General features: G+C 33.0%; 1 protein-coding gene and 1 pseudogene across 2 annotated transcripts in view; one reads left to right on the top strand and one right to left on the bottom strand.

Annotated features, from left to right (window-relative positions):
• The window catches only part of ZFPM2 (zinc finger protein, FOG family member 2), a 424511-nt gene that overhangs the window by 403927 nt on the left and 6602 nt on the right, over nt 1–13982 (bottom strand). The window lies entirely within an intron of this gene.
• Nucleotides 5515–5633, top strand: LOC120595907 (uncharacterized; annotated as a pseudogene).

The raw sequence follows: 13982 nt of genomic DNA on the forward strand, positions 1-13982 counted from the left end.
GATGTTCTGTTCCTTAATTGAAGCAGTTCTATTGTTTGGTGTTGGTAGTGAGAGGGCAGAAATGTCATAAGTGTAGAATGTTAATAGTATAAAAATAACATAAAACTACTTTTAAAAATAAAGAAGGAATACAAAAAAAATGCTGTAAGAGCTTTGAAAACATAGATTTTTATCCACATATTAATTCTGACAGTAACAAAGTAGCTTCATTTACAAATCCCTCACACTTAGAAAGCCTGAGGTTCTAACCTCAGTCCTGTGAGATATGCCTGCCCTTCTCTGCTTGTCTCGTTAACTGTACCCTACTTCCCTACTTATTTGCTCTTCATCAATTAAGGAGGCACCGAAGGGAACAATTCGTTTCTTTAATTTGTGAATAAACCGTTTCTCTTTTAATTTGCATTCATTTTTTCTACCCACAAGAAAATCTCAATGTTTCAATAAGTGTTACTACAACTGTAAAATAAGATGCAAGCAAATTCATGGAGACAGCTTTTTCACTTCTCTTGGGGTGATGAAAACTTGGGAGAGTCAAAGTTTTAGGAGAAAGTTGAGTTTTTACTTCACTTCTATACTGATGGCCCAAATCTGGACTAGTGAACCACCTGTTTTTCTCTAAAAAAGTTAGGAGATAGATATTCTTTCACTCGTGTCTTTATTCCTTTCTCAGATTACTGAAGTCCCACCTTGTTATGAGTTTAATTTTTTTAAAACATGAAAATCCATTACTGTATTTTAAATATGCTAATAAAGAGTAAATAAGAAGTATCACATAGAGTAGTATATGATACTAATCATATAATAATATTAAATCATATCCTAATTTGCTAATAGAAAAAAATTTTACTTTAAAAAGTCTCTATGCATTGTTTTCTAAATTACTGAGTTTCCACTGACATAGATAACTTTATACTTGCTATCATTAAGGTGTCTGAGTTATGTATGGGATATATCTAAGAACCAGATAAAGGAATTTTAATATATATTAATAATAGATCTATGAATGAAACATATGCCTAACATAGTTTCTTCCTATGCGAAGGGAAAAGATTATAACTTACTTATTTCATCATAAATATCACTACACGTACAGGTAAAGTGACCCTTCTTTATTAAAACCTAATATATTATAATGTGAAATATCACAGAAAATAGCTTTAAGTTGCTCTGACAGCATAATTTATGGTTTTTGAAAAGTAAATAATCTCAATTTGAGATGAATTTTAAAACACTCTATCAAAGTACGGAGACTATTTCATGAAGCTATCCCAATAAATGTCAACAGGACAATTTGAAGAGCATTCTTTATAGAAAAAAGTATCTGTGAAAAGAGAATTTGTAGCACACAAAATGATACGCAGAAGAAATAATCATTTGTGTAACAATTAGAAATTTAGAAATCCATATTTCTGTGAAAGTCATAAATTTCAAAGAGTTTAAATAACTCACAAAATCTAAAATCCTATGAAACTCTCAAGTGAGTCCTTAATCTGATTGTTTTTCACTACTTTTCACTACTTTTATATAACTGTGAACAATGACCAAAAATGGATTTCCATGTGTGTTTTCTTTATGCTCCGACATATTAGAAGAGGATCTACTTAGTCCATTAGTAGAGTCACTCACATAATAATAAAATAGTATATGCTATTCAGTTGAGTTGTTTTTGGTTAAATAAACTATGAAATTTTAACATTTCTTCAAATTCTTCAAGCACCCATTATCAATCTTAACCCACGGGCAAAATGTTTAGACAACACATTTTCCTACCCTTGCAGGAGTGTGAAGCCGTTGGTTTCTCCCCCTACCCTCCCCCAGTCTCTGACTTGCTAACATGGTGTCCCTGCCAAATTCTTGGCATTGGAAGAGAAGGGGAAGAGGCCATACCATAACGTGTTGATAATGAGGAGATAGAAATAGCAAACCAGCTGGATTGTCCTAATAAAGTATGTCTGGGATTTAGAGACACAACAACTATGTGTTCAGGTCATCCAAATGCATTTTAACCAATTGGTTTCTTCAATGACCTTTTCAGATACTCCACTCAAGAGCTTTCTAAATACATTTTGTGTATTAACTCCAGAACTGTCTCAGGGAAAAGAAAAAACCTTATTACTCACATTTTCTAGTAATAATTATTATACCCAAGGCATCTTGTGTTATTTAATACCAAAAAATTAGACAAAATGATCTGTAACTGTTTTCACATATTTTAAAAATATTTACTGGTTGATAACCATATATGTGTGATGAACATATTATATTTTACTATCAATATATTCTATAAAGCATTTCCCATTGATGCTTGAAATATTTTTTTCCTCAAGAAGAAGAAAACTTTAAAAATTATTTTAGGGTTGTCTGAGCAAAAAGCTTCAATTATTTAGACTATTCGACAAGATCAATCTTTTTACTTCAATTAGGAACAGTATTTACAAAAATAAAATACTTCATTTAAATATTCATCGATTAAAATATGCAAACCAAAGTCCTTTAAACATATTTTAGATACCTGGAGACGTTTGCCACTACAAGAGAACAATTATTTTCCTGGATTTTTACCTCGAAAAATGCCAATGAGAAAGAAAAGTATTTTATTAGTGTATGCCTGGTATTATTTTAAGCTCTTTGCATGTATTAATCAATTTAATCCTCACAGTAGCCCTTGTAGAGGTTTCTTTAATAACCGTTTTTTAACAGATGAAGGAAACCGAGTCACAGATTAAGTAACTTGCTCAAGGATACACAAAAAGGAAATGTCAGAGGTGAACTGGAACCCTAGTATAAATAAGACTCCAAAGTTCTGGAACAGTATGCCATACCCCTCTCTCAAGAGTGATTGTATACATCAATCCCCTTCTAAGTAAAGAGGTTGATACATGGCTTTGTGCCACACATCTACTCAAGTACCATCCCACAGGCAGCCACTGCATTTCGTGTGTTGAAGTTAATATGTAAGTTTACCTACGTGCCCATTTTCAAGTAGATAGCTTGAAAAGCTACTTCCTGGAATATTCAGTCCACCCAGTTCCACAGGGTGGCTAAGGAGAAGCAGGATACTATTTGATCTGGATACACTGCATGTAGTATGGCATGTAATTCTGAAAATGAGTCCTAGTAACATGGATAATTCTCATGACTTCTCACCCTAGAAACTGGTCTTCCTAGAAATGTTATATAGTCTTCTGGGCAGAGGTATTTTTAACCAGATCATCTTCAATAACTTCTTCGACCAGCCCTTGATCTAAGTCTATTTTTAGTACCAACCACTAACTTTATCATCATGAAAACCACTTGTGGCTTTTCAACACTTGACAGCTGGGACATCGGCCACATGGAAGCAGCGGGGCTAGACCCACTTTGGGTTTGTTTTCCTTTTACTTCTCTGGATCCTTAGGAATAGAATTCCTGATGAAAAAATCTCAAGATGCGAAATCAAACTTCTTTTTCCAAACGAGTTCTCTTTTTACACAAAGCCACTGCTCACTGCCACGGATTAGATGGATTTACCTCCATGTGACTACGTAGCTCAGTAGCACCCCTTGTCAAAGTGAGAATGTAAAATACAAAAACACAAATCAAATCTTCTACCGCACCTAGGTACTCAGAATCTCTGCATGAACTGCATGAAACTGACCTTTTGGTCATATGTGCTACCAAAGCTGAAAATATTAAAAGACAAACTTAGCAAGATGTTACCTTTTCTAAGGCTTTAGTTTCCTTCCAATTAAAGAAACAAATATTTCATTTATTTTCAGGTTATAATTTCTCTCAATTCCATATGTGGTTTCTATCCTAACTTTATGCCCACTTCTTCAAAATTATTTGACAAAAATTCAACATAGTTTATTTTCTTTTCCACATTGTAATAAATGCCAAAGAAAATTTATGGTGGCATTTATGAATTAAGACCTTCATGTTTTGTTTTGTTTTTTTCAGAGTCTCCTTCTTAAACCCCACTGATACTCTAAGCTTTAGCCTATACCATGTACAGGTTCATCTTCTGCTTCTGCTACTGCTGCTGCTGCTTCCCACAAAAACACATGAGATAGTTTGGAAGATTTTCAAAAATACATAATCATTAATAAGGTGCAAAAAAGAGCAACATATTTGGCCTGGAACCAATTAAAAATATTTATGCATGCAATAATCTGGAGAAAAATAGCAGGCATCTTAAATCACTGAGAAGGTAAAACACTGAATATGGGTGAATGATGACCAGTTTCAGGAAGATCAGGACAAAATTTCTGAACTTAGAAAAACAACATCATGAAGATAAACTTTTTTTTTTTTAAATAATAGGGCCTATAATAGTACATTAAATTTTAAATAGATCTTTTATCTAAAACCAAACTATCATACACTTTTAATCTGATTTTAATAATGTAGCCATGACCTATGCTGAGAATAGAGAAGTACTAAAAGGCAATGTATTTTTTTTTCTCTCTCTCTCTATGCTATCTCCTCTAAAGTAAAAGAGCTCAATCTTCACTTGAGTGTTCACCTTTGGTATAGTCTCACATTAGGTTTAAGAAGGACAATAGAAAAAAATATCAACATGGCTATTCTCTTTGACAGTAATATCTGAATTAGATAGATAATGAAATAGTTTATCAATTTTTCCCACCTCCTATCTTTTCTTCCCAACTCCCAACAGAAGGTGAGCAATTTAAAATTTAATTAGAATAGCAATATATACTTGACTATTTTCTACCCCCTGCTACAGTATTATTGTTAGTAACAGCACTGATAGCGGTATGGAAATAAAGAAACCTATGCCCTGCTCCAACTCCCACTCCTAATTCCCAGAGAAGAGCATCCTCAATAATTTTTTCAAACATTTTTCATGAAAAAAAAAAAACATATATGTATCGATTCATTCTTTCATCTTTTTAAATGCAAGTAGGGAGATGTCATACTGAAATACTTTTTTTTACTTTATAAGTCTTTGAGATATTTTCATTTCAGGATGGACACATCTGCATTATTCTTTATAACATGAATTACACTGAGAGTTGTACCATAATTTTATTTAACCCATTCCTATTAATGGACATTTAGATAACTTCTATTTTTTTGCTATTATAAACCATACTAGAATGAGTACACACATAAGAGTTTCTATGGGATATGTAGAATTGCTGAGTCAAAAGGCATACTGGTAGTTTAATTGCTATAAAATGCCAAGTTGTCTATCAAAGAGGCTGCAAGATTTGGCAATCCCAGTTAAAATGACTCTGCCTACTTGATGCTGAACATTTATCCTCCCCTATTTTCAGTTATAAAACTAGGCTAATGCGTTTGAATGAATGGTAAGCTACTACCAAAGATAATCTCATGAGTTAAGCACAGATTCAATTAAAAAGATACTGAAACTGGTCTGTTCACTTATTTTTGCATATATTGTCTCGCCTCAATAAAATATTCATACTAAACTACTGAAAACATTGAGCGATTGTTTTATCCATGAGCTACAATGGTGTTATTAAATCGACATCTAAAAGTTAGAGAGTAGTCTACGGCCATGCTACCCTGAACAAGCCTGATCCCATCTGATCTCGGAAGCTAAGCAGAGTTGGGCCTGGTTAGTACTTGGATGGGAGACCATCTAAGAAGACCAGGTGCTGTAGAAGTAAAAATAAAAAAATAAGGGACCGTAAGCTGACAAGGCCCTTGCAATCTTTGAGGTCAACCAAGGGTTGCCTCGCCTAAAAAATAAAAAAATAAAAAATAAATAAAAGAGAGTAGTACATAGTCTAAGGTTGAATGAGAGATAATAATTGTTAAATTTAACAAAATGCAAGTTGACTAAAACCCATTGTCAGCTCACAAGCTTCTTGTCCTCTCCTATTACTCAATTATAATTTGGTAAAGCCATCTAATTATTAAACAAATTCAAAACACACTAATCAAGCTCTAGTTTTTCAAAAATCTGCAATGAATGGATGAGTTCAAGTTCCTTAACTTGGCACACAAAGCTCTTTAAAATTCTGATCCCAAATCATCTCTCAAGCTCCATTCTGTGACTCTTTTCCACGTGTTTTCAACTTTGGTCACAACTACTCACTGGACCTTGAAAAAGCCATGTTCTTTATTGCCATTTTGCTCTTGGCCAAGTTGATGATCATGCCAAGATGCAATTCCCTCTTGTCCTGAATAGATCTCCTACTCACCCTTCAAAAAAAACCTAGCTTAAGTAAAACCTCATCCGAGAGGCTTATCCCAACTCACCAAAGCATCTTTGTGCCCACATGATGTTATACCTCCATCTATTATGAATATATCATAATGTACAGTAATTATGCCTTTCTCCTTCATAATGTACAGTAATTATGCCTTTCTCCTAATGTGCCACCTGAGGGTAGAGACCATAGTTTGTTCATTTTCGTATTCTTACCTCCCTACGGCTTATTATGGGAAATGTAATTGGTACTTACTATATGCCTGTTTAATGACTTTTGAATAAAGAAATAGGAGTTCATTTAATTTGAATTTAAGGCATGAGGATAACTTTTTTTCTTGGGTGGAAAATTGTAAAACCACCTTTGTTAAAAGATATACTACAGGAAATGATGTCCATTTTTTAAAATTGTTCATTCATTCATTGAGCTAATATTCTTTGAGTGTTTACTATATGCCAGGTACTCTTCTCACAACTGGAGATACAGAAGTCAACAAGACCAGGTCCTACCTGTTAGGCTTAGAGTCTAGTGAGAAATCATTTAACAAACAGGTAGATATACTAACAAATACATAAAGATAATATCAGAAAAATGTCACTATAGTGAAAATAAAATAGGATAATGGGCTAGCGTGCAAATTGAGGCATGTAAGGGGACAGAAAACTCTAAATAGGGGGCTAAGGGAAGCTTTTCTGAAGAGTTGGCAGGTGACACGAGAAGTGAATGATAAGAAGTTAGCAATAGCTAGGAAATCTAGGGAAATGACATTACAGGAAGAGGAGCAGCTTGGCATGTTCAAGAAACAAAAAGAAGGTAAGAGTGAAATTTAGTGAATGTGGTGGTTTATGGGGGCCAACCTGGGTAGGGATTGAGAAGGGAAGTGGCACAACATAATGGTATAATTGATGATCATATCAGAAGGGACGGCAAGAACAGATCATAGAGGATGCTGTAGGCCATGATGAAAAAGTTATTAATTGTGAGGAACACCTACTGGACGATTTAAAACAGAAGCCATTAAGTTTTGTTTTTATGTTTTTGAAAAAAATAATTTGGCAAATAAAAATAAAACTATTTCTATTTTATATCGTAATGTTTTAAATGAAACAAGTGATCGTATAGATGCCTACACAGAAAGTTTTTTTAGAGTGGTCTTGAAGTTTTGATAGGAGTGAGGCCCAATGAATATCTCATGAAAACCTGTTCCTAGAAAAATTCTTGAATGCATAAAATGGCCTGGATACTCTAAAACTCTTCAAAGCCTAAGAATCTCAGGCTAAAAATTCTTGATTTGTTAATAGTTAATGAAGTTTTCTTTCTTAGGATAATAAGAACAACGTACAATCAACATCTGTTTCACCTTTTGTAATACCTAAAAGATCATTTCTTCAATATAAAGAATACTGGTATTAGCCAGTGTAGAAAAAAAAATCCTAAAAGATCCTTCTTAGTAATATCCCATATCCGAACCCTACGGTTCCACTTCGTTCAAAATGTAAACTTCCCAAACAAGAGTCAAAAAAAAAAAACATCAAAGTGACTGTTAGACTAATCATCCAGCCACTCCATCTCAAACTCATACTCTTCCTTAAATAAAATTTCCAAAGCCATAGAACTAATCAAGAAATTACAGTTTAGCTGACCAAATAGTTGATTGTTGTTTTTCACTGATAGGGACTGTTGTTCTTAATTTTTTGTGTGATGTGACATCTTTTTCATTTGTCAACTCTAATTTTCCTCAATGTATAGATATTTTTCAAATGTACCTTACCCATATGCAAAAAAAAAGCAGTTCAAAACCATGTAGAATAACAGAAACAGAGAAACAAGAAAGAAATATTAAAGGCACAAAGGGGTTGAAAAGGAAGTATTAAACAATTTATAGCATTGTGTCTGTGCATGTGCGTGTGTCTACACAGAAAAGCAAGCTAATAAACTTTAGAGAGCTGTTCATGGATACTCAGAAAAACCTCAAAACACTATCAAAGTAATTTGTATTTGACAACTGTTTACACCACCTTCAAATGAAACATCATTTTTACTGAATAACTGAGAAATATATCACAGACTTAGACAGCAACTGTGCAAGAGAAATCCATATGTGTTCTCTTTTCCCTGATACCACAAAAGTGTTGGCCATTATTAGCTGCCACAAGTAAATGGTACTACTGGTCTCCCATTAGTAACATGACCATCAGAGCAGGACCAGCAAAGCGCCTCTTTTGCCTGAAAGATCTTTTCTGCAAAAGTTTTTGTCATCTTACCTATAAAGATTCCTTCTTATTCCTGAAATAAATTAGACAGACAGACAGACAGAGAGTTTTGTTCCATATAAATGTATGTGGAAAAACTAGGTCGTTTTCTTATGGTACCTTTCTTGGAAATATTATTAATCACTGCTGAAATGACCATCAGCCCCCTTCTCTGATCACTTATTACGAGCGCCACTTCAGGTTTTGGAGCAAGTGCTTTCATACAGTATTCTACTTATACTATCAGCAATGCAGCACCTTGCAGAATTCATCTTGCTGATATTAAGCCTATAGCATTAGCTGAGACCCAACTATCCTTTGGATCCTTAAAACTCAGAGAAAAGCAAAACATCCCAAAGGATTTCCAAAGAATATCAAACTTTCCTAATCTAAATTCAAATTCAAGCTGTCTCCATTCCAATACTGTAACAATCGTACTAACTTTCATTGCTAACCCTGGAGAATATTTTATTGTAAAACTAGCTATTCTGGTTTTCTTTCTCCCTTTCTTTCTCTTCCAGTCTCTCCTTTCTTTCCTTTCTTCTTTCCCCTCTTCCTTCCATCCCTCCCTCTTTCTCTTTCTTTCCATTTTCCTTCCTGTTCTTCTTCTAAGAATATTTATCCTATTATGTTCAAACTCAAAAGTCATCTACAATGTTGTCCTGTAGTAACATATAAACTATCTAACTCAAATATTTTTAAGATGATTTTAATATGTGTCAAAAATTTGGTATTTTCCATGATTAAAATACAAAGAAACATTCTGATAATCATATCACCAGCAAGGTTAAAGGTCATCAAATTGCATCACGATCATTCACTAACCACAGACCTTAAAAAATGAAATTCTCTCATCGTGCCAACCAAGGCGTTCCTAAATTCAGACATAGCTGAACTATGTACTAGAATATTTTTTCACCTAAGCTTCTCATAATCTATAATACTCAAATACCTAGATGTAAAACTTTATATCAATTTATTTCACAATTTTCCCCCTCAAGAAATCTATATTCCTCCATAAAAAGTAATTTTCAATACTAAGCTTAGCCAGATTATATGTTATGATTCTTTTTTACCTCACAAGATTATAATAAGATATGTGAAAAACATTATAAATTGCAAAGTATCACATAAAATATTACATAACTATTAAATAAGCATATGCCCTTTCCCCTTGTGACATAAATGATGTAAAAGCATTAAAAAAAAAACCACAGGAAGGTAGTCACAGATTTGTTTGTAGACTGAATCTTCATGCCTTTATGACTATCAAATGTTAGGGCCTGGACCTAAAAGAGAAAGAATGAAATATTAATAATGTCCCACCTTATGGGAGCTCGGCATTACTTGACACTACACAGAAACTGACCTTTTTGTCCTTCAGGCTTGCCTACCAGGCCCCATCTTCTATCGCAAAAGCCAAATCATCTGATCCCAAACTAACTGTCAACTGCCTGTGATGGTGGGGAAGCCAGACATCAATCAATCAGGTTTTATCAGACGCTCTCTTCGGTTCTCTGTTGTGCTCATCTTATCATCTGACCCAGTTGTAGCCCTGACTTCAGAAGCTTAAGCAACTTGATGACAAAATATGCGCCTGTTTGTCCAAGATGCACATTGTTAAGAAGTGGGGTGATATTTTTAGCAGCTACCTAATATATTTGCAAATGAACTCTTGAATATTTCAGATTTAGACAAGCCCCATGTTGGTCAGTCTCCCCTGCAGACTGAGTCTGCTCTTGGCTGTGGGAGTTTTTAGGTACGAGCCACGTGTCAATGGAAAATGTGGTTATTTATGTCAATGTAGGCAGAAAGGTTATCAAAACGAGAATTTTAGGATGTTACTTCAAGAAGAGAAAGAAGATCTAATTGATAAATGCGCACAATACAAATTCAGACAGTTTTATCCCAAATGAAGAAAAATAACAGAAATTAAAACGCTTTCTGTCTTTTCATATTGACTAGAGTCTTGGGAAAAAAAAATTTAAACCATCAGCGCTGTTGGCGAATCCATGTTAGCTGGTCCACTGCTCTACTGAGGAGTATACAGAATATAGTCCTCTACATGAACTAATGAGGTGAGACAACTGTGACATGGATTATGAATTTGAATTTTTTTAATTCAAAGTAAATATATGTTACATAACTTTTACACAAAAGTGAGATGAGCAAATACACACATATTTTGTGGATATAAGTACTCTTTGTTAACATAAATGGCTGTCTACTTGCTTAACTTAGTCTTCTTTTTTTGCCAGGAGCAATTACTTAAATTTTTAGATTTTCCTTAAAATCAAAACAACTTTCATGATAAATATAAGATTTCCATTAATAGGCAATGTTGTCCATATGCTATCCATCTCTTATTAAAATCTTCACTTAACTATATTATGAAAGACTTCTGAAAGCAGCATAAAATTTATCCACAGAATTTATTCACATAAATACATATTTAATCATATAAGTATGGGCTATAAAATACCACAAAGTATTACAGATATTTTGACATGAATGAAAGTGCATGCCATGCAAATTAATTTGTACACAATGAGAAACTAGAAAAATAATTTGCTCTTCTTTCTAAAAGATTCCCACTGAATTCACAGGGTTTTATAAAAAAATGCGTTTGAACTTCTCAGCATACACAATAAGCAAGACGTCTCTGAATACGTGGCACTTCACAGTTTGGAGTCACTAGACATGGGAAACTAAATAAGCTTCTACTTGTGATATGAAAAATTTTTTTTCTTTTATATTTTTAAAAATTCATTTAAATTTTTTTAATATCAAATATACTAAAATTAATCTAAGACACAAACTTTTATCATTAAATTATAAATAATCAGATCTTTGAATTGAACTGTCTGATAATTTTTAAAACCACTCTTTCGAATTAGGTAATCTAAATGCAGTAAGCAAGAGAGAAATGGACAACAGCGAGTATATTTATTATTTGCTATTATTATTATTATTTTTAAAACCACTTAATAGTATATGATTGTTAGTAACTTTTTGCATTAACTTAGAGGAATTTGGCCCTCAATGGAATTTGAAAACTTACCAACTCGCTATCTTTAATTTCTAATCCCCAGTTTATTGTAGGCTCAGAGCAATTTCAGAATATACAACAGAGACAATTTCAAGTCCTTCTTAAAGAGTATACTATCGTTTAATATTTCAAAGGAACAACTAATAAAATTTAAAGTTCTAGGCCATTAAGGACAAATATTTGTCTTTAACTCTAGATTGTGTAATTAATTCTTCGTTCTACTCATGTTTAAAGACTTTTGCAAATTTTGTAATAAATAAAAGAATTTTAGAGATTAGGGCTGAAAAATCTATGTCGAATAACTAGCTTAAAAGCAATCTTATATATGCAGACATTATATAGATGTCTACTGGTTGAAAATTCTCTTTTATTGTCTCAATAAGAGATGCTCACCAAAGTTTTCCAAATGTAGATTAGAGAAACTCATATCTTCAAAAAAATTTATCTAAGAAGGAAATCAACTGAAAAACAACATTAAATATATATGTAATAAATATCCATTTAGAGATAATTTTTAGATGCATTTTAAATTTTTTTAAAAAATTCTAGATTGACTTTTTAATGGCCTGCAGAAAAGCTACATATTACAACTTTTGTATAGGCTATTAAAATTATATATATTTGTAGTAGCCTATATATAAGCTATTATATCATATACATATACATATGTTTGTGATAGTTGTTTATGATACAAAAAGCCAAACCATGTACAAGGAAACATCAGACTAACACCATTCAATAACTTCTAGCAATTCAAAAGAGTGTACTTTCACAAATAAATAAAACTAAGCTGTCAGTGGCAGATGTCCAGATCAAATGGAGGTCTATTCAATACTAAATATTATACTAGTGCCTCTAATGAACATATTCCTTGTTTTACACCAGTGAGGTATTACAGGAATATTAAATAATAAATAGCATTGCCTTGCAGACTATAAAAAGAGGTGACTTTCAGCTATTACATGGACAATGCCTGGAATGAATAGTAATTATATGGCATTGGTTACAGTTATCAGGCACTCGACATTCATTTTGTATCCAAAATCATGAGATACATATACAGTTTCCCCACACACAAACATGTTAAGTTTATTTATTGCCCACAACCCGAAGAGTAGAGTATTTCAGGCACTATTTCTAAATCCAGTTTTTACTCTTTAGCATAACTTTTAAAAAGAATAAAATGAATTTCCAATGGTCTGATTTAGAAAAAAGAATGTTCATTTTAAGTGATCACTATATCTTAGGAATAGTAATAAAATAGCATGTCTTTTATTTCCCGGCTTCAGCAAGTTATGATCTTTTATCATCTTTGCAAACAGTCTTCAAAGATATCTATCTTTTTAGGGTATTGTTTTAGGATTTTGCATATGAGCAATGAATATTTGTTAATATTAAAATATTCCCATAAATACTTCTTCCTTGAACCTGAATATCTACAGCAAAACTCTATCCTCAGACATGGGACTAATTATCTCACACCCATCCTGAAGCAAAGCTGGTCCTCAAAAGTACTTTTTTAAAAACGGTTGCTATTATAATAATAGACCAGAAAAGAAGGGATAAAAGAGAAAAAAACAATAGCTCTTATTTTATCATCTGAAATCTTAACCAAAACAAATTCTACCTAGTAATTATCATATATTCATTTTTAGAAGTATTTGTCAAAAGTATAAATTACTAAGGCTTTAAATAATCCTGACTAAACAATTCTTCTCTACCTTTTCATCATCTCAAAAAGACAGTCTGACAGTAATGTTATGACACCCTCTCAGACAAGCCTCTCGGCATTAATATTTAAATCTTACCTATCCCCTGTGATTGGAATTCAGCCTCTATTCACAAACAAAAACTAAATCAATGTTCTTAGAGTTCAAACTAGATCCCTAAACAGTTTGCCACTCTCTATGCACAGATAAGATAAACTTTCTTTGACCCAAGAGATGAAGTTGCCATGACGATCAGAGAGTCCACTTTCTATATTGATATTTTGCTGATGTAACAACAAATAGAACCAGATCCTAGTGCCGATAATGGTGATTAATTAATACTAATATTGATCCCTACAAGCAAGAGACAAGGCTATTAACTTGAAGCCTGAAAAGTCAATTGTTACCTGTGGCAGAGATACTAGCAGCTGATTTGGAAGCATAATAAACAAATGTGCTATCTTTATGCTAATACCTTTAAAGAGATAGTTCTTTCTAGAACACCAAATATTGCCATGTCTGAGCTTATTAATTTAATTGCCTTTCGGTTTTTAAAAATGTAACCTTATTGAATGACACATACTTACCCCTTTATCTATGGTGGAAACATTCTCTGGTGTCTGAAATAACAGGACTTCTGCTGCTATTCATTTGGTGAGGGGATGAACTGATAATTTTGCACAGTGGCAGGCATGGACTTAGACAGGGTTTCAAAAATACCTTCAGTGTTCTGAAATGTCGTACTAGTCCTTCGGAATTAGGCAAGTAGCAAAAAACTCCAAGGGAACAT

Source organism: Pteropus medius, unplaced genomic scaffold, assembly GCF_902729225.1.
Source record: "Pteropus medius unplaced genomic scaffold, Ma_sr-lr_union100, whole genome shotgun sequence".
Classification (NCBI taxonomy): domain Eukaryota; kingdom Metazoa; phylum Chordata; class Mammalia; order Chiroptera; family Pteropodidae; genus Pteropus; species Pteropus medius.